Source organism: Oryctolagus cuniculus, chromosome 8 (genome assembly GCF_964237555.1).
Source record: "Oryctolagus cuniculus chromosome 8, mOryCun1.1, whole genome shotgun sequence".
Lineage (NCBI taxonomy): Eukaryota > Metazoa > Chordata > Mammalia > Lagomorpha > Leporidae > Oryctolagus > Oryctolagus cuniculus.
In genome coordinates, this window is record NC_091439.1 from 72,646,065 (window position 1) to 72,671,836 (window position 25,772).

At 38.2% G+C, this 25,772-nt stretch overlaps 1 protein-coding gene across 4 annotated transcripts in view; it reads right to left on the bottom strand.

Moving 5' to 3' along the window:
- Positions 1-25,772, bottom strand: part of GRID2 (glutamate ionotropic receptor delta type subunit 2) — a 1,616,513-nt gene that overhangs the window by 1,018,552 nt on the left and 572,189 nt on the right. The window contains exon 1 of one of the 4 annotated variants that reach the window (XM_070047861.1): positions 12,084-17,628. The exons of the other annotated variants lie outside the window; for them this stretch is intronic. The gene's annotated coding sequence lies outside the window, so the exon portion shown is untranslated. Of the gene's footprint in view, positions 1-12,083; positions 17,629-25,772 lie in introns of those variants that run through there. 4 annotated transcript variants of the gene reach the window in all.

Below are 25,772 nucleotides of genomic sequence, written 5' to 3' on the forward strand. Positions count from 1 at the left end.
TGTTATCTTGGGCTCTCGCAGCAAGAAGGCAATCAGTATAGGCCAAACTAATGAAGCCTACCAATCATTGAACCTCAATCTCTAGAACGTGAATCAAAAGAGACTCTTTAAAAAAATAACATAGCATGTTTCAGTTATTGCATTATCATAATTAAAAGCTGACTAAAGAAATATCTTCAAACAACAGTACTTTTAAGGTTGTCATTTCTGTGATAATACAGCTTTACAAGGTATATGCTTTCGGCTTCATTATGTGCATTTCCAGTCACTCAATTGTTCACCAGATATACACTGAATGTCTGCATTTTGCCAAATAATGCCCTTGGCATAAAGAACAGAATAGTGAATAAAATACATAAGATCACTGACTTTGTGCAGACTGTATGCTAGTGAATGGACAGGCAGACAATAATAAGGAAATATATGGGACTGGCACTGTGGCGTAGTGGATAAGGCCGCCACCTGCAGTGCCGGCATTCCATATGGGCACCAGTTCAAGTCCTGGCATCTCCACTTTCGATCCAGCTTTTGGCAATGGCCTGGGAAAGCAGTAGAAGATGGCCCAAGTCCTTGGGCCCCTGCACCCATGTGGGAGACCCAAAAGAAGCTTTTGGCTCCTGGCTTGGGACAGCACAGCTCTGACCATTGCAGCCAATTAGGGAGTGAAAAAGCAGATGAAATACCTCTCTCTCCGCCTCTCCCTCTCTCTCTATGTAACTCTGACTTTCCAATAAATAAATGAATCCTCAAAAAAAAAAAAAAAGGCAAGGAAATGTATAATAACAAATTATTCGGCCGGTGCCGCAGCTCACTAGGCTAATCCTCCGCCTTGCGGCACCAGCACACCGGGTTCTAGTCCCGGTTGGGGCGCCGGATTCTGTCCCAGTTGCCCCTCTTCCAGGCCAGCTCTCTGCTGTGGCCAGGGAGTGCAGTGGAGGATGGCCCAAGTCCTTGGGCCCTGCACCCCATGGGAGACCAGGAGAAGTACCTGGCTCCTGCCATTGGATCAGCATGGTGCGCCGGCCGTAGCGCGCCGTGCACAGCGGCCATTGGAGGGTGAACCAACAGCAAAGGAAGGCCTTTTTCTCTGTCTTTCTCTCACTGTCCACTCTGCCTGTCAAAAAAAAAAAAAAAAGAACAAATTATTCAATAAAATAATAAAACATAATAGTGTGATACAAATGAGTTCTGGGAGTCTATTTTACCGGCTTTTCAGTGAAGGTCGAATGGAGAAGGTAACACTTAATTAGATACCTGACTTATGGACATTTAGGTGAAGGTTATCTTGTAGGCTAAGAAAAAAATAATGCTTTACTTTTCTGAGAAATGGAAATTTGGACATTTGGACATATCAAATAAGTAGGAAAATGATACAGTGAAATCAGTTTTAGAAGGATCTAGATCACATCAGATGAAGGGAATATGATAATGAGATTATGCTTCATACTAAATACAATAAATGATATGCTATTGCTCTATTGCTAAATCATATTTCATTTGACAAGACTATTTATAATATGATGACCCTGCAAAAAGTTCATGGAAAATGCAATTAAAAGGTAAGTGTATTTTCCATAAATCTCTTGAATACTAATTATATGTACAAAATTGCGTAAGTTCATGCTGCACTATAAGGTAACTTTATTAAAAACGAGGGGAAACTATGCAATTTGTTACATAATAGTAGTGAGAAAAAAATCTTAAAATTATTTCTTTCATCATACATTATTTTTATTCCTATATATGCTTCCTGTATAAATGGAATGCTTTTGAGAATTTTCATAATTTTGCTTATATCCAATTCTTCCTTATCACTGAGATCTTTACCACTGCAAACAGAGAATCATAGGTTAAATTGGAGCTTCATCAGAAAACCATAGTAATGCTCCCAAGATAAGCCTTTAATGGCCAAAAAAACATACTGCAACCTCTTTTTGTCCTGTATAAAGTGTGGGCTATGAGTCACAACATATTTCATCTAGACACAATTTTATAGAACACTTCTGCCCGAAGGGAGTGTGATAACAGGGATCAGACATGCATGTCTACAGGCAAGTTTTCACATCTGTATCCACAGATTAGGCAGCAGCCAAATTGCTTGTTGACAACTGGAAATAGAATAAAATTATATTTCACATTTTCCTTCATTTATCGTTATATTTTAAGTGATCTAACTCTTGTCCCATTTGAATTGACAACAAATAGTAAACAAACCTTGTGCTTTATTACTTCAATAATGCAGATCAAACCATATAGTGGCTAGATACGATCTCTAAACATCACCTGATGATAATTAGTTTATGACAGAGTTTCTTTCACATTGAGAAAAGAGAAGTTACTCTATAAGTATCATTTCAGCAAAGGGAAAACTCTTTGAAAGGGATAGTTGAAGCAATAAATTCCTTTTGAAATAATTTCAGGAGTGAACAACATGAGGACCAATCCAGCTTGTCCAAGAACCACACCTTTCAAGTTCTAAATTTAATCACACAGAACTATTATACATGCTATGCATTTAGCTTCTATCTTGATTTAATATAAAGAAAATTTTCCGTTAACTTAATAAAGTGTTTGAAAGTGGCTGGATAATGAATCCATTGACAAAGAGAGAACAAAAGAAAAGCCATTTTGAGGATATACAATAAGAGTAGGTAGATAATTTAGACGAAATAATGCTGTGTAGAATAAAAAGGATGCTGTTATGCCATGTATGGTGATACAGATTGAAATCAGATTTCTTAGTTACTTTAGGTATTATCATTATTTTCTCAGTAGTATGTGGAGGCTCACTCACTGGTGGACTTATATCTTTTTCCATGAGAAATATTAATGTGACCTCATCTCATGAGAAGGAAGACCAGAGTTCAATATCTATCCCCATATATCAGTGGATTCTGTACCCTTCCTAATATCTGCAGTTAGGAAATAAGGCAGGGGAGTGTTGTTTATGTAGTTTTTATCCGTAATAGTAATTGTTGCTATAGATGTATTTTGGATTTTGAATGCAAAGTCCGGGAGGGGGGAAATGTCAAAAGAAATCAAGGCTTGACACATGATCTGCATGAGTTATCCTTTCATAAAGGATGTCTGCTTTGGGGAAATTTTGTTATTATTCCAGATGGCAGTACTGTCATCTTGGCCACACCACATGTAGCACATTCAGGAATTATTCACTGTGTCTGGTGGCCTGGAAATGATTCTGCTATTGAAAAGACTGTAACGAAGTGTCAGCATATGCCAAGCTATTCAGCACTGTCCTCTAAAAGAACTTGTTTTCCCATGGGAAGTGACTAAGAAGTTTTGGACAACAATCCAAATTTCTTTCACTAGACTTTTAAAAAGGAAGATCTTCAGTGTTTTGATCTTTTGCTGGGCTCAGAGTAAACCTAGGTTGGCATCAAATGGTAGCTATGCCTGTTATTGTAAACTGCTTGTATCATATACTTTAGTAGATTTTAAATAGCCTTCAAATATAAATATTATATAACTGGCCAACATTACCTGTCTTATTAATGAGAAGCACCTTGAGGCTCATCTTGACTGTTTCCTTAAAGAACAAAACAGTATTAACTAGTCTTAACACTAACAGCCATGCAGGTGTTCTTTCATTATCTGAATTGAAAGTCTGAGACTTTTTCTGAGCCTATGGAAATAAGAGATGTGTCCCTTTTACTGCAGTTGAGGCCAGAGACCTTCATTATATACCATGTGTGTGCAATGATCTTAGGATACCATAACTATGTTGATGAAATTCAAAGATTTTCCTTCCACACTGACCTAACAATAGCAAATACACTGGACACATACACTCTAAAGTCTTTATACAATGGATTTTCAATTACACTTCCCAACACATCATCAGAACCATAAAACAAACATATAACCTTCACAGTATAGTTACAATGGCGAAAGTGAAGAAACTCACAAATTGTATTTATAGAGAACCTCTTAAACACTCCCCTATCTACATAATCTGTTATTTGAAAGCTGATACAATTTTGGTATAGGACTGCAGAGTATTTGAAAAATAGGACAGCTGGCTATTGTAATTTAATCTGTATTGGCAATTTTCTGTTTGTGATTTATTGGAATCCAGTTTTGACTTTCTAGTTGTCTACAGTCATAAAGTAATGGCAAAGGATAGAAATTTGCATAGGCTCCTGGAGTAGACAGACATGTAAAGTGTATATTCTGAAATAATTTAGGGACTATGGCAAAGGTAGAAAAGTAATAGAGAGGAAACAGAAAGAGTACATTGTTTTATATTTAATGGGGGTGAATTTTAAAAGGCAATTATTACATTATGGACAAATGGTGGGCATGAAGGAAAATGTAGATGTGCATATGTTGGTAGAAAGACAAGAAAAAATTAAAGGCCTGGATCAAAATATAAATAGAAATAGAAAATTCAGCCAGTTTTTGTAAAGTAAGAAATTTCTAAGGTACTGTTTAACACATAATTTCAATGTAAGCTGTAAGCTTGCTATTTTAAACTTAAAAATTACTTGGCATTGGCTGGCGCCGCGGCTCACTAGGCTAATCCTCGGCCTTGCGGCGCCGGCACACCGGGTTCTAGTCCCGGTCGGGGTGCCGGATTCTGTCCCGGTTGCCCCTCTTCCAGGCCAGCTCTCTGCTGTGGCCAGGGAGTGCAGTGGAGGATGGCCCAAGTGCTTGGGCCCTGCACCCCATGGGAGACCAGGATAAGTACCTGGCTCCTGCCATCGGATCAGCACGGTGCGCCAGCTGCAGCGCGCTGGCCGCGGCGGCCACTGGAGGGTGAACCAATGGCAAAGGAAGACCTTCCTCTCTGTCTCTCTCTCTCACTGTCCACTCTGCGTATCAAAAAAAATAAAAATAAAAAATAAAAAATTACTTGGCATTGATCAGTCAATAGACAGCAAGGGTAAGCCTTCATAGATGAGCCAGTAGAATAGTTACTGATAAATAACAAATGTATTTCCTATAAATTGGGATTTATCACTCTGCCACAAGTCGCAGAAGTCATATTTGTCAATGGTTTTCCACCAAAGAACCATTTAGGACACTGATCTTTCAGAATTCAAAAGAAAATGAATCATGGGTTTATTTGTTTGCATTTAGTATCTAAGTGATTACATTTTATGATACCTAAAACTACATTAGGATGTTTAGTGTATAAAAAGTGTAACCCAAACCGCTTGGATTTATGATGATGAAGGTGTTTTCCAGGAGATGGTTTATCAAAGCTACACAGTACCAGGAGCTGTCACTTTCTATTTGACAATGAAAACAAGAGAACATGCTTGGATTTATCATTGGTGATGGCACAGGAAGCACTTGGAAGATAAAAGTGCTATACAAATAGTGATACACATCATATTGCTTTTACTTTGGACTTCCAAAGTTGATAAAACTAAGCTTTAAAATTAAAATAAACCAAATACAAGAACCAATTGCCCCTTTGTAAAAAATGATTATAGCGAGGTAATGATACAGAAATGGATTTACATCATGAAGTCAGAATTTGTTTTGAAATCTCTATTTTCACCCCTTTTGGACCACAGCTGCTATTCAAACACAGTTGGAGCATTTCTGATTATTTCCACCCATAATTGTCTTAAGTTTGTTTTAATGAAATATCCCTGATTTGGCAGGGGTGGGGGTAGCAAAGTGTGCAATTAAAGTAGTTAGAGTAAAAGATTATAGATTTTACTTTTGCTAAGATTGAAATCATTGCCCCAAAAATGCTAGAAAACTCCAGTCAGGTTGAGAGAAGATTTAAATGTCCAGGTTACCCTTTGAGCCATGAAATATTACAACCAAGTCAGCTTCGACAGTTTTGCCTTATTTATTCTTTAAGAATTTATTAACCACTAACTTTAAGTTAGAATAGGTGTTAAGTTAGACCTTGGAGATATATCAATAAAGAAAACAGAAAAAAATCAGGGATCTTGTATATTAGGGGGAGCCAGACAATAAGCAACTAAAAAACACTAAACAAGATCATTATAAAAAGAAATAAAATAAGGGAAATAAATAAAGAGGATGAAGATACTGGGAGCAGCTGAATGGATTTTTGCAGTGTTGCAAGGAGCTGAGAAGATTAACTTGGTGCTTAAATGAGAATAAGGATGAACTTTAAGGACAGGGTGCTCTGAAGCTTCATATATAAAATCATTTCTGCAGCATTTACTGCAATTACCTCCTTCAACACGAAGGAAGGGGCATCACAAATTCATGGAAAATGTGCAAGACATAATTCTATTTTCTAGGAACTTCTTGAAGCCCATTTGTTTTACTGAACACTTATTCTTGTTTTCAGATGAGGACTGGGAGACAGAAATGCAGGTGTGATGAAGCAAGGCCTTGCTGTTATCACATTTATAGTTTTAAAAAGGAAGGCAGGATTTTAATGAACAATGGTGATAAAGATGATGATTGTTAAGAATACGGCCACCTATCATTATGATCAATTGTGAACTGAAATTGATCACTTGGACTAGTATGATGGCATTGGTACATGCCACCTTGATGGGATTGTATTGGAATCCCCTGGCACATTTCTAACTCCACCATTTGGGGCAAGTCAGCTTGAGCATGATAGGTCTAAGAGTCAAAGGGATCACATAAACAGGACTAGTGTCTGCTAATACTAACTGATAGAATAAAAAAGGGAGAGAACGAACCAACATGGGAAGCGGGATACACAGCATACTCTTAGAATGGCAGATGTCCTAAACAGCACTCTGGCCTCAGAATCAGCCCTTAAGGCACTTGGATCTGGCTGAAGAGCCCATGAGAGTATTTTAGGCATGGAAAACCAAGACACTTTGGCAAAAAAAAAAAAAAAAAAAAAGCTCAAAAGCTAAACGAAAGTTCTCTGTGAGTGAGATCCCAGTAGAAAGGATGGGCCATCAAAGAAGGAGGTACTTTTCTCTGAAGGGAGGAGAGAACTTCCACTTTAACTATGACTTTGTCTAAATAAGATCAAAGTTGGTAAACTCAAACTCAAAAGGCTTCCATAGCCTTGGCAACTCATGACTAGAGTCTAGGGAGATTATTGACACCATAAACAAGAGTATCAATTTGTTAAGTCAACAACAGGAGTCCCTATGCACTTACTCCCCATGTAGAATCTCTGTCCTTAATGTGTTGTACTATGTGAATTAATGCTATAACTAGTACTCAAACAGTATTTTACACTTTATGTTCTGTGTGGGTGCAAACTGATGAAATCTTTACTTAATACATACTAAATTGATCTTCTATGTATAAAGAGAATTGAAAATGAATCTTGATGTGAATGGAAGAGGAGAGGGAGTGGGAAAGGGGATGGTTGCGGGTGGGAGGAGAGTTATGGGGGAAAAAGCCATTGTAATCCATAAGCTGTACTTTGGAAATTTATATTTACTAAATAAAAAGTAAAAAAAAAAAAAAAGAATACGGCCACATTGAGTGTTATGACACCTGCAATTAAGCTGGACTTCTCTTCAGGGAGGACCACATGAGATAAACAACAAGAAACAGGGCAGGCTGTCTGGGTAGACAGAATTCCGACTCAGCCCAGGATTTCTCTCTATTAATGTAGACATCTTGCTTAATCCACCAGATAGGGATTCTGTTAGACTTTACTCCTGTGATTACATTCCTTTACATGACATAACTGGCTACAAGATAAGGAGCTTATCTGGATAGATCTGGCATCACTGCCTGACCCTTTAAAAGGAAAACATTTCCCCTTCCCCATCCCACCATACCCTTCCCTCCACCCCCAACACACACACACACACTCTGGTCCCAGAAGTCTGAGATTCCAAGAATGAAGAGCGTGGCCACCTCTTTAGTTTTGGAACTTGTGGTACCAGAGTAGAGAATCTATTCTTTTCTCTGAGTGTTCACTTGCTGAGCTGTGAATTATAAATGGGTACTGTTTTAAGTTGCTAAGTTTGTGATCATACATTACAAGCAATAGAGAAATAATAATTCTGTGAGTAGTACTGATAAATCCTGTTCAATTAAAATTAAGTAGGGTCATATTTTTTTGCTTAGCTTGATAGGTGGGAGTCACAAGTAAAAAAAAAAGATCTATTCACTTAGACTTAAAATGCATGATTCTTTCATGAATTTATAACTCTTAAAACTTAACACACTATATTATCTCTTTAAATATCTATATACCTAGCCTACTCTCTTCCCCCGCCCCCGACACCATCCTAGATTATTTTCTCTTTGATGTCATTGTATTTAGCATATTATATGATAGACATATATACATATAATGGCTAGGAAAAAATCTTACCCTTTCTCTTATTGCTTTCTATTTGATAATATTTAATACTGTCAACCAACTTCCAGATCTGCTAAGGTTCAAAGGAGCAGCAATAAAATTAGGGAGAAATAGGGGAAAAACTGAAGCTCTTTCATGGAGATTAAAAGCTAATATTTATTAGTATAAATAAGTGAATGGATAAATGAACTAATCACTTTTCCACTCAATCTCACTCCCTTTTTAGTCTTTTACTACAATTTTTAGAAGTTAATTTTTTAAAGATTTATTTATTTATTTGAAAGGCAGAGCTACAAAGACAGAATCTTCCATCTGCTGGTTCAATCCCCAATGGCAGCACTGGCCAGAGCTGGGCCAGGCTGTAACCAGGAGCTCTTCGGGGGCTTGCATGTGGGTGCAGGGTCCCAAGCATTTGAGCCACCCTCCATTGCTTTCTCAGGTCATTAGCAGGTAGCTGGATTAGAAGTGGAGCAGCCAAGAATTGAACTGGTACTCATATGTGATGCTGACACTGTAGCTAGATATTTAACCTGCTGAGCCACAGTACAGGCCCCAAAGTTGGTATTTTATAGATAAGCTTCAGGAGAAATGGTTAAAAAATGTTGACAAGTTTATGGTTGATCTTCCAGGTTTTGTACATTCTTACTCTCTTTATAGGCAATGTTTATTTTGAAATGCCACCAAATCCATCACTGTAATAGTAAAACTCTGCCTCATTCCTGGCTTCCAAGCACTTCACAAATCATAGTCTAACAACTATAATCCAAACTCTGAACACAAAGTAGGAAATAAAGCTAAATCACTTTTAGAATTCTATACATGAACCAATATCTTGAGTAAGCAATAAATTGCAAAAAATGATGTTAACAAAGAACAAGCTGACCGGTGCTGGCCCCTGCAAAACCGTTCAGTGGACATAATGTACATTTGTCATCACTCATCTTCCCCTCTACTCTGTGTGGTTGTCGAATGGAAATTATAAGGCTGAGTTCTGAGTTATACACTTGCAAAAGCTAAAGTATTTTAAAGTAATTAATTAATTACAGTGAGAGAGAGAGAGCTCTAGAGCAAGAGTGAGAGATTAATTTTCATCTGCTAGTCCAGTCCACAAATGCACACAACTGCTGGGGCAGGACCAGGCTGAGGCTAGGAAACAAGAACCCATCCAGTTCTCTTGTGTGGGTGTCAGGGACCATTTGGAACTTTTGTCTGCTTCTTTAAAACAGCAGAAGACAACAATCTCTGCACACAATCCTAACTGTACAAGATGTGGAAGAAAAGCTGACTTCCTATTATCTTTCATAATGCAGCAAGTAAGATGTTCATGGGAAGGAAGACTTTGCTTTGTAGCAAAGATGTCCTTTAAGTTAAACTGTAATTGAAAATCTTCCATTGCAATCAAATGATACAGCAAATTTAATTAAAATTCCCAGTTTGATTGTTACTGATTTTCTTGTCAATAATGACTTTGGAACTAATCCTTCTTAAGTAAAGTGGTATTGAAAATGGAAGAGAAACCAACACGAGTTTTCTTGTATTTTTCACTCTATACCTTTTCCATAAGGTGTATTCAGCATTCAAGACTACTTATTGAAACAGGTTCTGAGCATAGTGTTTAATTTTGGACATATGACTTATTAAGCAAAGATTGATCAGATTTGTTGATAAGGGGTATAGGGATCACAAAGACACGTGGAGGTTTTGATAACCAATGACCTGATAATAGAAAACATGAGAAATCAGAGGAAGAGAAGAATGAAAATAAGATCAGAGGAGATTACTGCATGCACACACTTGAGGAAAAAAGCTAGGAAGAAGGAGAATCAAATTTGTTGCATAGTTCTTGAATCTCTCCGTGGAACCTGCTTCCTTGAAAAAAAGTTTCAGCAACCCAGGAATGAAAGCATAGATTACCTAACAAGGATACCAAGAAGCTGTTTCAAATAATCTTTAATGTATTTTTTTTTACTTCAACCTTTCCCTAATAATCTTAAATTAGAAGGTACTTCAGAAAGTTCACAAACATGGAATTGAAAGATAAGAATATTTTGGTGAAGAAAAATTTTGAAACACAAATTTAATTTTTCATGATACTTGTTTACTATGAATATCTTGAGGCACTTTCATATATTTCAGATGGAATTAGTTTGAAATAGCACGTTATATGCTGCAACCTTGAAAACAAGGCAGACTAGCTTGAAAGTACAATGAGTTAAAAATCATCATTTTACCAAATGTTTAAAATTAGAAAATAATCATTGATATAATTCACATCTACATTTTTCATCTGTATGATATTTATTCTGAATCAAATAATTAAAATAATTTTAATATAATTATTTTTTGATTTATGATTTTAATTCATATTAGCTTTATGAAACTGCAAATCATTTATTAAGCAAAATTATACACATTAAATATAATAAAAATCATATAAATAAAAATATTTATTTTTCAATTTCTGTTATACTGACCATTTTTCTTTGCTGTATTTATGTTTGGATATTTTTAACACAGATTTTGCATGATTTCTGTAAAGAACTATAATTTTAGTGAAAGAATTTTATTTTTATTTAAAAAAAAACAAGATTAATTTATTGGGGCAGGCATCATGGTACAGTGGATTGGGCCACCATTTGAGATGCCAGCATCCCAGGTTGGAGACTTTATTTGAGTTCCAGATGCTCTGCTTGTGATCCATCTTCCTGGTGGTGCATCATGGGAAGAAGCAGATGATGGCTTTAGTACTTGGCACACTGCCATCAGTGTGGGAGACACGGATGGAGTTCTGGGCTCCTGGTTTAAGCCTGACCCAGTTGCAGCTATTGCGGGCCTTTGAAGAATGAGCCAGAAGGAAGATTCTCTCTCTCTCTCTCTCTCTCTCTCTCATTCTCTCTTTCTCTCTCTCTCTTTCCCCAACCACTTCCCATTACCCGTGTCATCATTCCACCTCTCAAGTAAATAATCCATCTTAAAATAAAGAAAAAAAAATTTGGGAGCCCTTGTCATCACAACTTCATTCCATCCAATAAAAAAAGGCAAAAAAAAAAAAAAAAAAAAAGGATTAAAGGGTCAGCTCCCTCCTTGAAGTTACACATAACACTAACCATGACACTGAAGCTTATTTCTCACTGGGGAAAATTGTGTGTGTGTGTGTGTGTGTGTGTGAGAGAGAGAGAGAGAGAGAGAGAGAGAGAGATAAAGAGATAGAGACAGAGAGAGAGAGACGAGAGACAGGCAGACAAACACGCCTTGGTCATCTCTAACTAAATCGAAGGTCATTTTGAGTGGCTGTGCATTAGAATATAAAGCTAAACAGACTTGGGAATAGAAACTAGTATTTGCCATCATTTTAAAAACAACAAAATTATGGCGATAATGTGGTGCATTTCTCTAGTGTCCAATAGGATATTCAGTCCACCAGCAGACTTGTTACCACTCTTTACAATTAGGAGAAGCCACGTACTTGTTCTCATTCTTCTTATCCTGATACCACACAGTAAAACTTTGAAAAGATCACTCTAGTGGCATAGATATTTACTGAGACAGTCATTATAATATTTATCTAAAATAGAGTATTTATCTAAAACAGAGTGTCTTATATTTATATTTATAATTTATAATATTTATATATTTATTTAAATAATTACCTAAAATAGAGTATTTATCTAAAATAGAGTGTCTTGTATTTTCTACAGTCTTTGCCATAAGGAAATTAAGCATTCGTCCTAGCAAGAACTTACAGTACCTATTTTGCAAAGTAAATATTGTTTTGTGTTTGCTACATATGGTCTAAAAGATAAAAATTCATACTCACCAAACTAGTTTCATTCAGCAAAAGTTCTGGCATGTCTATTATTCCCACTTTTCAACTATCCTTTATAAGAAGTCATTTTGAAGCTCTAACCACGCAGAATTAACTGTAAGCCTTTTGGACGTCCCAAATCCAGCATTTTGAAACTGCTTCTTATAGCTACTTAGTGACAGAATGACAAATGAATGTCCTATTCACTGTTGTGTAGAGATGACTGACTTAATGAGCAGTGTCCTACTTGTCAATTAAGTTTCTTCCCTGTATGCTTCTTTACAGAAAAAGCAATTTTTAGAAACCAGAGTATAGGGAACAGACAAAAGTATATGATCCCTCTTTTTGCCACTAGGAATAAAAACCATACATATCAGATTTAAAATGATTGATTACCATTTGTGTTAAGTGTAAAAGTATAAATGCAATATGTGTGGAGATCAGATACAAAAAGTTTCAATTAATTAATGTGACCTGGTTTTCTGTGTTCTCTTTTATGCTTTATAATTCTCCATGTGACATGTTTTATTAAATCTAGCCATTCAAAACCTATCACTAAAGTTGGCTTTTGGGGCAGCACTCAGGATACCATTTGGGATGCTTGCATCCCCTCCCTCTCTTATTCCCACTCTTATATTTAACAGGGATCACTTTTCAGTTAAATTTAAACACCTAAGAATAACTGGGTATTAATTAAAGAGTTCAACCAATGGTATTAAGTAGAACAAAAAATACTAAAAGGAATAAAGTATTAAGTTATTCCTCTTCAGTCAGGACAACGGCTGCTCAAGTCATTGTTTCTCATAGTGTCCATTTCACTTCAACAGGTTTCCTTTTAGGTCCACAGTTAGTTGTCACCGATCAGGGAGAACATATGATATTTGTCCCTTTGGGGCTGGCTTATTTCACTCAGCATGATGCTTTCCGGATTCCTCCATTTTGTTGCAAATGACCAGATTTCATTTTTATAGGAGTGCCTAGAGTCAAGGCTCAGCTCTGCTCCTAAATCTAGCTTCTTGCTGATGTGCACCCTCACAGATAGAAGGTGATGGTCTCCAAATGGGAGACCTGGATGGAATTCAAGGCTCCTGACTTTGACCCAACCCCATTAGGTCAAAAGAGAGCCCTACTTGTCACTCTGCCTTTGAAAGAAAGACAGAACTAATATTTTTAAAATGTTAATTTACTTATTTCCATTCACACAAAAGGCAAAATGAGAGAGAGAGAGAGAGAGAGAGAGAGAGAGAGAGAGAGAGAGAGAAAGCATTATCACCTGCTGGTTCATTCTCCAAAGGGCCATAATGGCAGGGGATGGGCCGGGCTGAAACCAGGAGTTTCAGCAAGATCTCCCATGTAGGCATCAGGGACCCAAGTACTTAGGGTAGGATATCTTCCCCTCCTTTCCCAGACACTTTAGGAGGAAGCTGGATCAGAAGAGGAACAGCTGGGATTCAAACTGAATTTCCAATATGAAATGCTGGCATTGCAGGAGTGGCTTAATCCTGGGCCCCTCAATGCCAAACCCTCCAAAAGATCTTTTTATTTATTTATTTGAAATAGTTATACAGAGAGAGAAGGTGAGGCAGAGAGAGAGAGAGCTCTTCCATCTACTGGTTCACTTCCCAAATGGCTGCAACACTCAGAGTTATGCCAATCTGAAGCCAGGAACCAGGAACCTTCTCTGGGTCTCCCTTGTGGGTACAGATGCCCAAGGCCTTGGGCCATACTCCACTGCTTTCCCAGGCCACAGCAGCGAGCCAGATTGCAAGTGGAACAGCCAGGGCTTGAACCAGCACCCATATGGGATGCCAGCACCATAGGTAGTGGCCTTACCTGATGGCACAGTGCCGGACCTTTTATGAAGTGAAGGCACATAATGAAAAAGGAAATGAAACCCCAATCCAGCTCCTTGTGACACCACAGAGCCATCATACCACTTCAGATTTGCCTACATCTCACCTCTCCTCGGTTAAGCCACTCTAACATTCTATGTATGGGAGGTGTTAGCAGCTGTGTGCTCTCAAACATAATTTCAACTGACTCAAAGTTATTTTACAGTTGAGTTGTATAAATTTTAGTGACTAGCAACTATGTGTCAGGTTAGGCTCTGGCCAAAAGGAAAGGAAGTCAGGTCTTTTTATATCATAGAATTAAAATTCTTGTAGGATAAAATGGCATGTTAAATAAGCAAGATGGAAATGAAGAACAAAAATGAATAAATGCAAGCCAGCATCGTGGCATAGTGGTTAAAACCGCGGCCTGCACTGCTGGCATCCCATATGGGCACTGGCTCAAGTCCCAGCTGCTCTACCTCTGATCCAGTCCTCTGCTAATGGCCTGGGAAAAGCAGTGGAAGATGGCCCAAATGGTGAGACCCTGCCACCCACCTGGGAGACCCAGACGAAGCTCCTAGCCCTGGCTGTTGTGGTCATCTAAGGAGTGAACCAGCAATGGAAGATCTCCTTCTCTCTCGCTCGCTCGCTCGCTCTCTCTCTGTAACTCTGACATTAAAATGAATAAATAAATCTTGTAAAAGAAAAGAATGAATAAATGATGGGTGGATTTATTTTTGTTTTTTAATTAACCATTTTTAATTGATGAAATTGAAATTTTCATGTACAAAATGATGTTTTGAAATAAATACCTGTTGTTGAATGGATAAATTGAACTAATCAATTTACACATAGGATCACATACTTATCTTTGTGGTGAGAAAATGTATATTCAACATTGAAATTTTAAAGAATCCAATATATTAATAATAGTCACCATGATGTATAATAGATACCCTGAGCTTTTCCTTTTATATAATAAAATGTTGTATAATTTGATGAAAATCTCCCTTATATATGGAATATTAAAAAGTGGTTACAAGAGTTGGATAGAGTACTGGAGAAAGATAAATACTATTTTGATAGTTCAACAGGGACATATATTTTCTTTGAGGTTGTAAAAAGAAATTGTATCAATAATTTTCAAACTAAAGAAATAGCTTTCATTCATGTGTTCATTCAATCACCTATTCAATGGAAATTTAGCAAGATTTTGGTCTGTTACCATGCTAGTCAGGGCTTCATAATCTTGATCATTTATTTGACATTCTTTGATAGCTCACTTTGCCATCCCTTAGACCATCTACTCCTCGCCATGCTTTGTGAGAATCATTTTACAGATAAGGAAGCTGATGTTTAAGAGAGCTGAGACAATTTGCCCAAGGTCACACAGTTAACAGTGGATAAATAAGGCTTACACCATGCTCTATAGGATTCAGAAGTCTGTGCTATATGTTAAGCATTTGCTCTGCACCTAAGGGATTGATTCTGACAGAAAATACCAAGCACGCACATTATAATAGAATGTAAACACTGACAAAGTATTCACCATTTACAGCAGCAAAGAGAGAATGATGGATTCTTCTTGATGGGTTCAAACTGAGAAGGCATTAAGTGGGTTTCACAAAAGAACTAGCAATGAAGCTCAAACCTCAGAGAAGTGCCAGAATTCCCAAGGCATAAATTGAGAGAATGAACATCCTAAGTAGAAGGTAGAGCATGTGTAGATGGGAAGAGGTGTGAAAGAGCACAGCACTTCAGAGTATTTCAGCATGGGTGCAGACAAGAGTTTGCAGCGAGCACCTATGAAAGTTACTGCACAGAAACCCAGGGCAGGGAGCCTTTCAAGAAAGAGTGAGTAGTGATGGGAATGCGTAGCACAGAGATTTTAGTACGGTTCAGTGCTGAGAAAAGGTAACTGCATTTGAGAGTGAAGAAATTCCTTCAAGGAGTTTCAGAATAGGGGCTGAGGCAGAAATGGGTGCATGTGGATACTGACGTTATATTGGAAGTGAATGCAATAACACAAGTGATGTAAACTGGGACAAAAGTTGCTCCTTGCCAGCCCTGGGTTTGAGTTTTTTTTTTTTTTTTAATGTATTTATTTTATTTAGTTGAAAGGCAGAAAGATAGAGACAGAGAGATATATCCAATCACAACAAGGATAGAGACATCTGGAACTCAACCTGGGTCTCTAACATTGGATGAGAGAAACTCAACTATTTGACTTAATACCTGTTACCTCTCAGGCATTAGCACAAAGCTGGAATTGGTACTGCACTCTTCCATGGAATGCAGGTGCCCAAGTGGTGTCTTAACCACTGTGCAATGCTCACCCATGGTTGTTTTATTTTAAGAGTGGAAAACAGTTCAGCCTATTTGGGGAACAGGACTAAGTGTGGAAGAATATGCAGCAAGATTATTGGTGATTCTGGATAACCGAAGGCACAGGCAGATAGTGGAGGAGACAGTACAGTTGGAGAGGAAAGACTTGAACTGCATGACTTGAACTGAGAAAAGGAGGTAAAATGAAAAATTCCTTGTAAAATAGGAAATTTCAGGAAAGCAAAGATCCTGTTGACCTTAGTGTTTGTTAAGGTAAATGAGTTGAAGAAAATCTCCCAAGGTTTGCTATAATTGCTCCCAGGGATTTAAAGATTGCAAGTCAAGCACTGTGGGTGAGACCCCAGTTGAAAGAAGTGGTCATCAATGAAGGATATACTTTTATTTGAATGGAGGAGAGAATTTACAACTTGCTTATGGCCTTGTCTAAATACTGTTTGTGGATTCAAAAGGCTTCCACTGCCATGACAGCTCATGTCAAAAGCATTGATTGATCACTGAAGTCATATATAAGAGCGTTAATTGTTAAATTAACAACAGAAGTCACTGTGCACTAACTTCCCATGCAGGACATCTGTTCTTAAAGATATATTATGAGAGTTAACAATAAACTTGTTCTCAGATTTATTTGTATAGTGTATTAAGTGGAGGATATTCTTATGTCTCCTAAGTTTTAGTTATGCCTAGGAGTTCAACACCATTGCTTATTTCCTTAGGTGCTTCCTTAATTAATGATAAAACTTGTTCTCAAAAACTCACTTTCTTTTAATGTATTAAGTGAAGGATATTCTTATGAATCATAAGTTACAGTTATGTGTAAGTGCTTGCAAAAGATGTATCATTCTTGGGTGCTTATTTAAAGTTAATTAAGTTTCTTTAAAAAAAGTGAAATTAACTTTGAGATGCAATGACTTTGAAAGCCCATGTCTTGACTGTTGAGGAACAGTTCTATTTTTTCCATGCAAATTGTTGAATTCTTTACTTAGTATAGATTTGGTCTTTTGTGTATAAAGTTTATTGAAAATAGATCTTAGTAGAGAATAGGACTGGGAATAGGAGAGGGAGGAAGAAGAGGGGTGGGAGAGTGGGTGGGAGGGCAGTAGAGGTGGGAAGAATCACTATATTCCTAACGTTGTACTTATGAAATGCATGAAGTCTGTATTCCTCAAATAAAAGGCTTTTTAGGAAAAAAAATAATGGTAATAGGAAAGAGAGGAGGAAAAAGGATGGGAGTGCAGGCGGTGGGAAGAAATCACTATATTCTTAAAGTTGTATATATGAAATGCATGAAGTTTGCATTCCTTCAATAAAATTCAAAAAAATTAAGAATGAGAATAGTAGAATGAGGAGGAAGAGGGGTGGGAAATATCACTATGTTCCTAAAACTGTGTATATGAAATTTGTGTACCTTAAATAAAATCTAAAAATATTCAAGAAAAAAGTGAAAAGATTGAAAAGTAGTATTCAGAGTCCAACCAATATTGTAAATAATAATATGATAAGCAAGCACTGTTGGCAATTATTACAAATATGCAATATTAATTAACTGAAATGAAATCCTGAGCTTAGTACATGAGAGCTGGTGCTGTGGCATAGTAAGCTAAAACCTCCGCCTGCAGAACCAGCATCCCATATGGGCACAGGTTCCAGTCCTGGCTGCTCCACTTCTGATCCTGCTCCCTGCTATGGCCTGGGAAAGCAGCAGGAGAAGATGGCCCAAGTGCTTGGGGCCCTGGACCCATGTGGTTGACCCAGAGGAAGCTCCTGGCTCCTGGCTCCTGGCTTTGGCTTGCTCCAGCCATTGTGGCCATTTCGGGAGTGAATCAGCGGGAAGGGAGACCTTTCTCTTTGTCTCTCCTTCTCTCTGTCTGTAACTCTCTCTCTCAAATAAATAAATAAATAAAGCCTTTAAATAAATAAATAATAAGTAAATGGGGTCGGTTTTTCTTGACAGCATCCCCAAAGAGTTTTGTGTTGAGTTTAGGCTCTCTTATTCAAGACTCCTGTGTTGCCAAGCCAGACAGCAGCTGGTATTTCATAGAAGACAAGATACTATGTGTGTCCTGAATGGTGCATGAATACAAAGATATGGGTAGGCAACGCAGGTGGAAGTTTGGGGAGTTTGCTTCCTCTGCATGGCAAGATACTCACTCTCTATGTGAGCCACGTAGTGGGGAGGTACTATAAACTACTAACCACCATAAAGGTTATCATGGGAAATATAGAGTGATTATGGAAGGCTGTGGCATAAGTGGAGAAGGAAGATCTAGATTCACCCTATCATAGAGAAAGGTGATTATCCAGTAATGAGGTAGGATGCATAAAAATGGAGGAAGTGGAGATTTCAGCTGAGGGATGTAACCTGCAGCAGAGGAAGCTTCAGGAGCATAGTAGTAGTGGAAGGATAATACCTCCTGGTTTATGAATGATTGAAGTGTGTGTGTGTGTGTGTGTGTGTGTGCATACAGGTGTGTGTACCCATGCATGTGCACCTAAAGGACAAGCAGACCCTAATACAGAAAATCCTTACGTTCATATTCTGGACTGAATGAAAGGGGCTTTACCACCCAAAGGCCAACAGTGCTTTGACGGGGCATCTCTACAATGACCACAATGGACTAAAAACTCCCCTATTTTCAGGTATCATATATATCCCTTACACAGAATCTTCTGAGTCCTGGCCTGGAGGGAAGGGCTCATAAATACACATGGGATAGAATTGCCAGTGACCTGTTACAGGTAGAAGTAGAAACAGATTGAAATGCTTATGAAATAAGATAGGATATTATTTATGTCCAAATTACATGCACCAAATTCATATTATTTAAATAGAAATATTTTTGTTTACTGTGATTTTTTATTTAAAAGAGTTTATTAGAAGAAATTTACTAAAGTTTAGATATATTAATGTTTATTGTGCCCTTTTTGGATGTCAAACATGATTTAATTAATTACCTCTTCATACATTTTTTAGAATCAATATCTAATTATACTGAGGGAAACATTTAAAGCTATGGTACATCTTAACTGCACACTAGATTCATATTATTCTAAACAGGTCTCTGTCAATAAGTAAGATATAAATACAAATGAATTATAAACTGGACCCTCTCAATGAATACATTTTAAATGAGCAGTGTTTATCTTTGCCTCATTCCTCAGATTTGCTTAATGGATATATTTTAATGGATTTATTGTACTGGTAAAATAGTGACTGTTAAATTATAAAATTATATTATTTCCTGTTGTTATTATGAAGATAAAAATTATACATTCTCAAGAATAAGTTTGAATTGCTGAATTTTTATGTTAATTATTTGGCCTAGTTTGTTGATAATTTAGGTCTTCCAGTAATCCACAGTACATATGAAGTTTACTATAGTATAGCATTAAAATTCATAAAATTGGGGGACAACACGGTGGCATAGCAGATAAAGCTACCTCCTGGGATGCTGGTATCCCATGTGGGCACTGTGCATGTCCGGTTGTTCCACTTCCAGGCTAGCTCCCTGCTAAAGGCCTGGGAAAAGCAGCGGAAAATGGTCCAAGTGCTTGGGTCCTATACATGTGGGAGATATGGCTGAAACTCCTGGCCTTCTCTTGGGCCTTGCTCTGTCCTGGCCATTGCATCCATTTGGGGAGTGAACCAGCAGAATCATGAAGCAAGACCCCTACCTTACACCTTACACAAAAATCCACTCAACATGGATTAAAGACCTAAATCTACGACCTGACACCATCAAGTTACTAGAGAACATTGGAGAAACCCTTCAAGATATTGGCACAGGCAAAGAATTTCTGGAAAAGACCCGGGAGGCACAGGCAGTCAAAGCCAAAATCAACTATTGGGATTGCATCAAATTGAGAAGTTTCTGTACTGCAAAAGAAACAGTCAGGAGAGTGAAGAGACAACCGACAGAATGGGAAAAAATATTTGCAAACTATGCAACAGATAAAGGGTTAATAACCAGAATCTACAAAGAATTCAAGAAACTCCACAAAAACAAAACCAACAACCCAATTAAGAGATGGGCCAAGGACCTCAATAGACATTTTTCAAAAGAGGAAATCCAAATGGCCAACAGGCACATGAAAAAATGTTCAAGGTCATTAGCAATCAGGGAAATGTAAATCAAAACTACAATGAGGTTCCACCTCACCCCGGTTAGAATGGCTCACATGCAGAAATCTACCAACAACAGATGCTGGCGAGGATGTGGGGAAAAAGGGACACTAACCCACTGTTGGTGGGAATGCAAACTGGTCAAGCCACTATGGAAGTCAGTCTGGAGATTCCTCAGAAACCTGAAGATAACCCTACCATTCGACCCAGCCATCCCACTCCTTGGAATTTACCCAAAGGAATTTAAATTGGCAAACAAAAATGCGGTCCGCACCCTAATGGTTATTGCAGCTCAATTCACAATAGCTAAGACCTGGAACCAACCTAAATGCCCATCAACAATAGACTGGATAAAGAAACTATGGGATATGTACTCTTTAGAATACTATACCGCAGTAAGAAACAACGAAATCCAGTCATTTGCAACAAAATGGAGGAATCTGGAACACATCATGCTGAGTGAAATAAGCCAGTCCCAAAGGGACAAATACCATATGTTCGCCCTGATCGGTGACGACTGACTGAACACCAAGAGGGAAACCTGTTGGAGTGAGGTGGACACTATGGGAAACGGTGGCTTGATCAGCATAGCCCTGACTGTTAATGAACAACTTAATACATTATCTCTCTTAGTAGTTTTTTGTCTGTTCTACTTAATATGACTGGTTTAATTCTGTAATTAATACACAGTTATTCTTAAGTGTTGAAATTTAACTGAATAGTGATCCCTGTTAAACATAAGAGTGGGAATAAGAGTGGGAAGAGATGTACAATTTGGGACATGCTCAAGCTGACTTGCCCCAAATGGTAGAGTTAGAAACATACCAGGGGACTCCAATTTAATCCCATCAAGGTGGCATGTACCAATGCCATCTCACCAGTCCAAGTGATCAATTTCAGTTCACAATTGATCATAATGAAAGGACTAAGAGTCAAAGGAAGCACATAAACAAGTCTAGTACCTGCTAATACTAACTGATAGAATAAATAAAGGGGAGAGTGATCCAACATGGGAAGCGAGATACTCAGCAGACTCATAGAATGGTGGATGTCCTAAACAGCACTCTGGCCTCAGAATCACCCCTTAAGGCATTTGGATCCGGCTGAAAAACCCATGAGAGTATTTCAGGCATGGAAAACCAAGACACTCTGGCAAAAAAAAAAAAAAAAAAAAACACACACACACACACACACCAAAAACACCCACCCTAAATAAAAGATCTCTGTGAGTGAGATCCCAGTGGAAAGAACAGTTCTTCAAAGAAGGAGGTACCTTTCTCTGAAGGGAGGAGAGAACCTCCACTTTGACTATGACCTTGTCTAAACAAGATAAGAGTTGGTGAACTCAAAAGGCTTCCATAGCCTTGGAAACTCATGACTGGTGCCTAGGGAGATTACTGATGCCATAAACAGGAGTGTCAATTTGTAAAGTCAACAACAGGAGTCACTGTGCACTTACTCCTCATGTAGGATCTCTGTCCTTAATATGCTGTACATTGAGACTTAATGCTATAATGAGTACTCAAACAGTATATTTCACTTTGTGTTTCTACGGGGGTGCAAACTGTTGAAATCTTTACTTAATGTATACTAAACTGATCTTCTGTAAAAAAAAAAAAAAAAAGAAAAGAAATTATCAATTCCCAACTTGACTCTCACTGGGATTAAACATGACAATAGGTCTGATCTGATTTCATCATCATTTAAAAAATCATCTATTATTTTTCACTTTATTTTTGTGTGGGAGCAAACTGTTGAAATCTTTACTTAATGTATGCTAAACTGATCTTCTGTATATAAAGAGAATTGAAAATGAATCCTCATGTGAATGGAAGGGGAGAGGGAGTGGGAAAGGGGAGGGATGCGGGTGGGAGAGACGATATGGGGGGGAAGCCATTGTAATCCATAAGCTGTACTTTGGAAATTTATATTCATTAAATAAAAGTTAAAAAAATAAATAAAATAAAATTAAATTAAAAAAAAGAAATTTTAATCATTAAAAAAAGCCATTAATCCAGGAAAAAAATTACAAATCATTTTAAAAGATGTCATTGTTCTTTACTAACTAGAAGTGAAAATCCAGCTTTTCACCAGAATCCAATAATAAACAAGTATTACAGAGCATACAGTAAGACACAGATTATAATGGCTTGGTAATATCAAAGTAAGCAGAAGCCATTTTTAGAGTGGAAAAGATATTGCTTATTAAACCAAAGGACAGGAGATGTTACAAGGTAGCAAATGCTGGAGCTGAAGAGATAAGAAAGAGTGACAGGAGTTCCTAGAAACTGAAAATGTGAGTGGTAGACAGGAGCCCACCAGACATGAAAAAAGCCAAAATTGTGTAAATTACTGAAGCCACTTGTTTTGTTTTAGGACATTTTTCTTCATATTTTAGACAAGGAGTGCCTCTTTCCTGTTGGTGACAACTGCTTCTCTATCAATGGTCTCAAATTTTCTTTCTGAGTACAATTGGAGTAGAAGCTTTCCCACTGTTACAAACCCCCAAATTAAGGAACAGATCCCACCATCTTCCAACGGAGAGAAGTCCCTGCAGATGAAGGCCAGTAGCAAGGGGAGAGAGGCAGCTACTGATGTTTCCTATCCGACGAGTAAAGAGTACTCCTCCAGATCCACTGGATACTACACACATCACCTAACACCAAACTCAGAAACACACCTCCCACTTCCATTTACATCACCCATTTTCAACCCAACGTTACAGTAGATGGCTCTGTGGTGCAAGTATTGGCAGCAGCAGATGGCACAGAAGGTGTTTTATTACTCTTTCTACCCTGCAAAGTTGAAACAAGTATATTACTTTGCTAGGGCTTCCATAACAAAAACCTCATTAAATGGCCTAAACAATAGAAATTTATTTCTCACAGTTCTGGAAGGTAGGAGTTCAAAATCAAGATGTAGGGAGTTTGGTTGCCTTTTGAAAAAAGATTTATTTATTCAAAAGGCAGAGTGGGAGAGGCAGAGGGAGAAGGAGACAAAGGGGAATCAGGATCGGGATCTTATGTCCACTGGGTTACTTCTCAAATGCCTGCAACAGCAGGGACAGAGTCATGTTGAGGCCTAAAACAGGAACTCAATCTAGATCTTCTATAGTAGCAGGGACTTACTCACTTGAATAATCAACCTGCTTCCTCCCAGGCACATTAGCAGAAAGCTGGATTGGAAGTGGAGGTGAGATTTGATCCCAGGGGCTCTTACTTGGGTTGCAGGTATTTCGAGAGGAAGCTTAATCTACTCTGTCACAATGCACACTCCTAGATTTCAAATGTTTTACACCAAAAAACCCCTTATTTTTAATACCATTTGCCATAATCTTTGAAATGCTCTTATATGAGTTTAAATATATGTGTACTACTGGAAAAATGATCATATTTCATTTCCTTACAAACCAACTGTGCTTTGAAAACTTTGGCTTACCTAAGAGCTTGTTGGAACACAGATTCCTAGACCCCACCCCCAGATATTTTGAGTCTGAGGATCTACAGGGCAGAGGAGGAGTAGGAGAGCAGAGAGTATTGTGGGGCAGACAATGTGGCACAGCAGGTTAAGCTGCTGCTAGGGATCTCTGCTCCTCAGACTGCAGTGGGCGTGCCACCCAGAGTCTCTGCTGCCCCATTTCCAGTCAAGCTTCCTGCTAATGTAACTGGAAAGGCAGCTGATGACGGCCCAGGCGTTTGGTTCACTGCCACCCATGGAGAGACCTGGATGGGGTTCTGGGCTCCTGGCTTCAGCTCAGCCTGCCCCAGCTCTTGGGGGGCATTGGGGATTGAACTAGCAAATAGAAGTCCACCCTGTTCTGTCTCTCACGTTCTATCAGTCAGCCTTTCAAATAATTTAATCTTTGTTGAACATGTTTCAGGAAAGCTCGGGAGCTGCAGCTGCTGCTGGCTTAGAGACCACACCTTTCAGAACTTGGGAAGGGAAGACACTTCTTCACCCACTATAGAGTGTAATCTTCGTGTGGATCTCCGTTGTTCCCTGATTTACAAAAGACTCCACCACCCTCACTGCCCGCCTCCAAACCGGAGGAAAATACACTGAGGCTGAGAAAACTGCTGTGAATTTTTCTTTTCAAAAAAGGAAAACGACTGAAACACTGTCCTTTGGCTTGCCATTTCATTACCCTCTATAATAAAACAGCATATTATTTGCTTTTATTCCATAAAATGAACATTCCTTCAGAAATCACTCTATTTGCAACACCACACTAACTATGAGATTGGATATATGTTATTATTCAATTTATATAAACAAACTCATCAGTGTAGCTATTTATAAGAATACATTATATTAACAACCTAGTGATTGGAAGGAGAAGAAATCTCTTCATGTTATCAAAAATAGGCATTTTAATATTTTGAAGAACTGCTGTTCAGTCGTTTGCAGGTACAAATACAACCTAAGAGAGGGGGAATCAAAAAAGAGAAGAAAGGGAAGAGAAGGCAATGATAACAAGGCAGGAAAATGTGACTTAGACCACACAGCAACTATTGAAGCCCACCATGGAGAGGACTAAGCCTGGACAAAACTGTGGCAGAGATATGCCATTCTGTGTGCACAGGTGAACGACTGAGCCACGGGAAATGCCACGAGTAGAAGTGTTGGAAGCTGAGATTCTGCAGAGTCTGACCTGCTTGGGTCTACCTGATGCTTCAGCAAAAATTAGGGCTCTGAGGCAAACAGCAGCAAACATCACAAGAAAAGGCAGAGGTTGACTATTTGCAGTGCTGACAATAGCTAAAAACTCAGCTCTCATTTGAGAAGAGTTTACACATATTTCATTCCCTAAAAAGACTACGGATTGACAGGTGACAGAAAATTGGAGTAATCATGAGAGAAAGTGGAAAATCAGTGTCTTTGCATTTTCAGTGTTTAGAACGAGACCATGGAGTACCTAGAAGATGCTTGGTGGAAGGTGGTGTTATCTAATAAAGAGTGTTGGCTTTGAAGGCAGATTACCTGCTTAGGACTCAGGGTCATCATTGGGAATGTGGGACTCATTCTATGACTGAGTTTCCTCATTCATAAATGAGACGTGCAATAGCACTTATATCTTAGTTATAGTGATAATTAAATACTCATAAGGCACACAATATAAGTTGGCTAGCTTTATTTCAAGCATGTGTGTGTGTGTGTGTGTGTGTGTGTATAGCTGAGTATGTAAACTGAAGAACAACCTATGCCAGACAGATGAATGTGAATTCATGTCACATCATCTGCCAGGAAGGAGAACCATGACTATGTGGGTTGGCAAGAGGATGTGTAGGCTGGTTGGATAAAGCAAGGGCAGGCAGAGGAGCACAGGTGTCCAACAGCATATGAATCTAAACCACAGAGGATGGTCTGATGTGTGATTCAAGGCACAGTCTGAAGACACAGGTA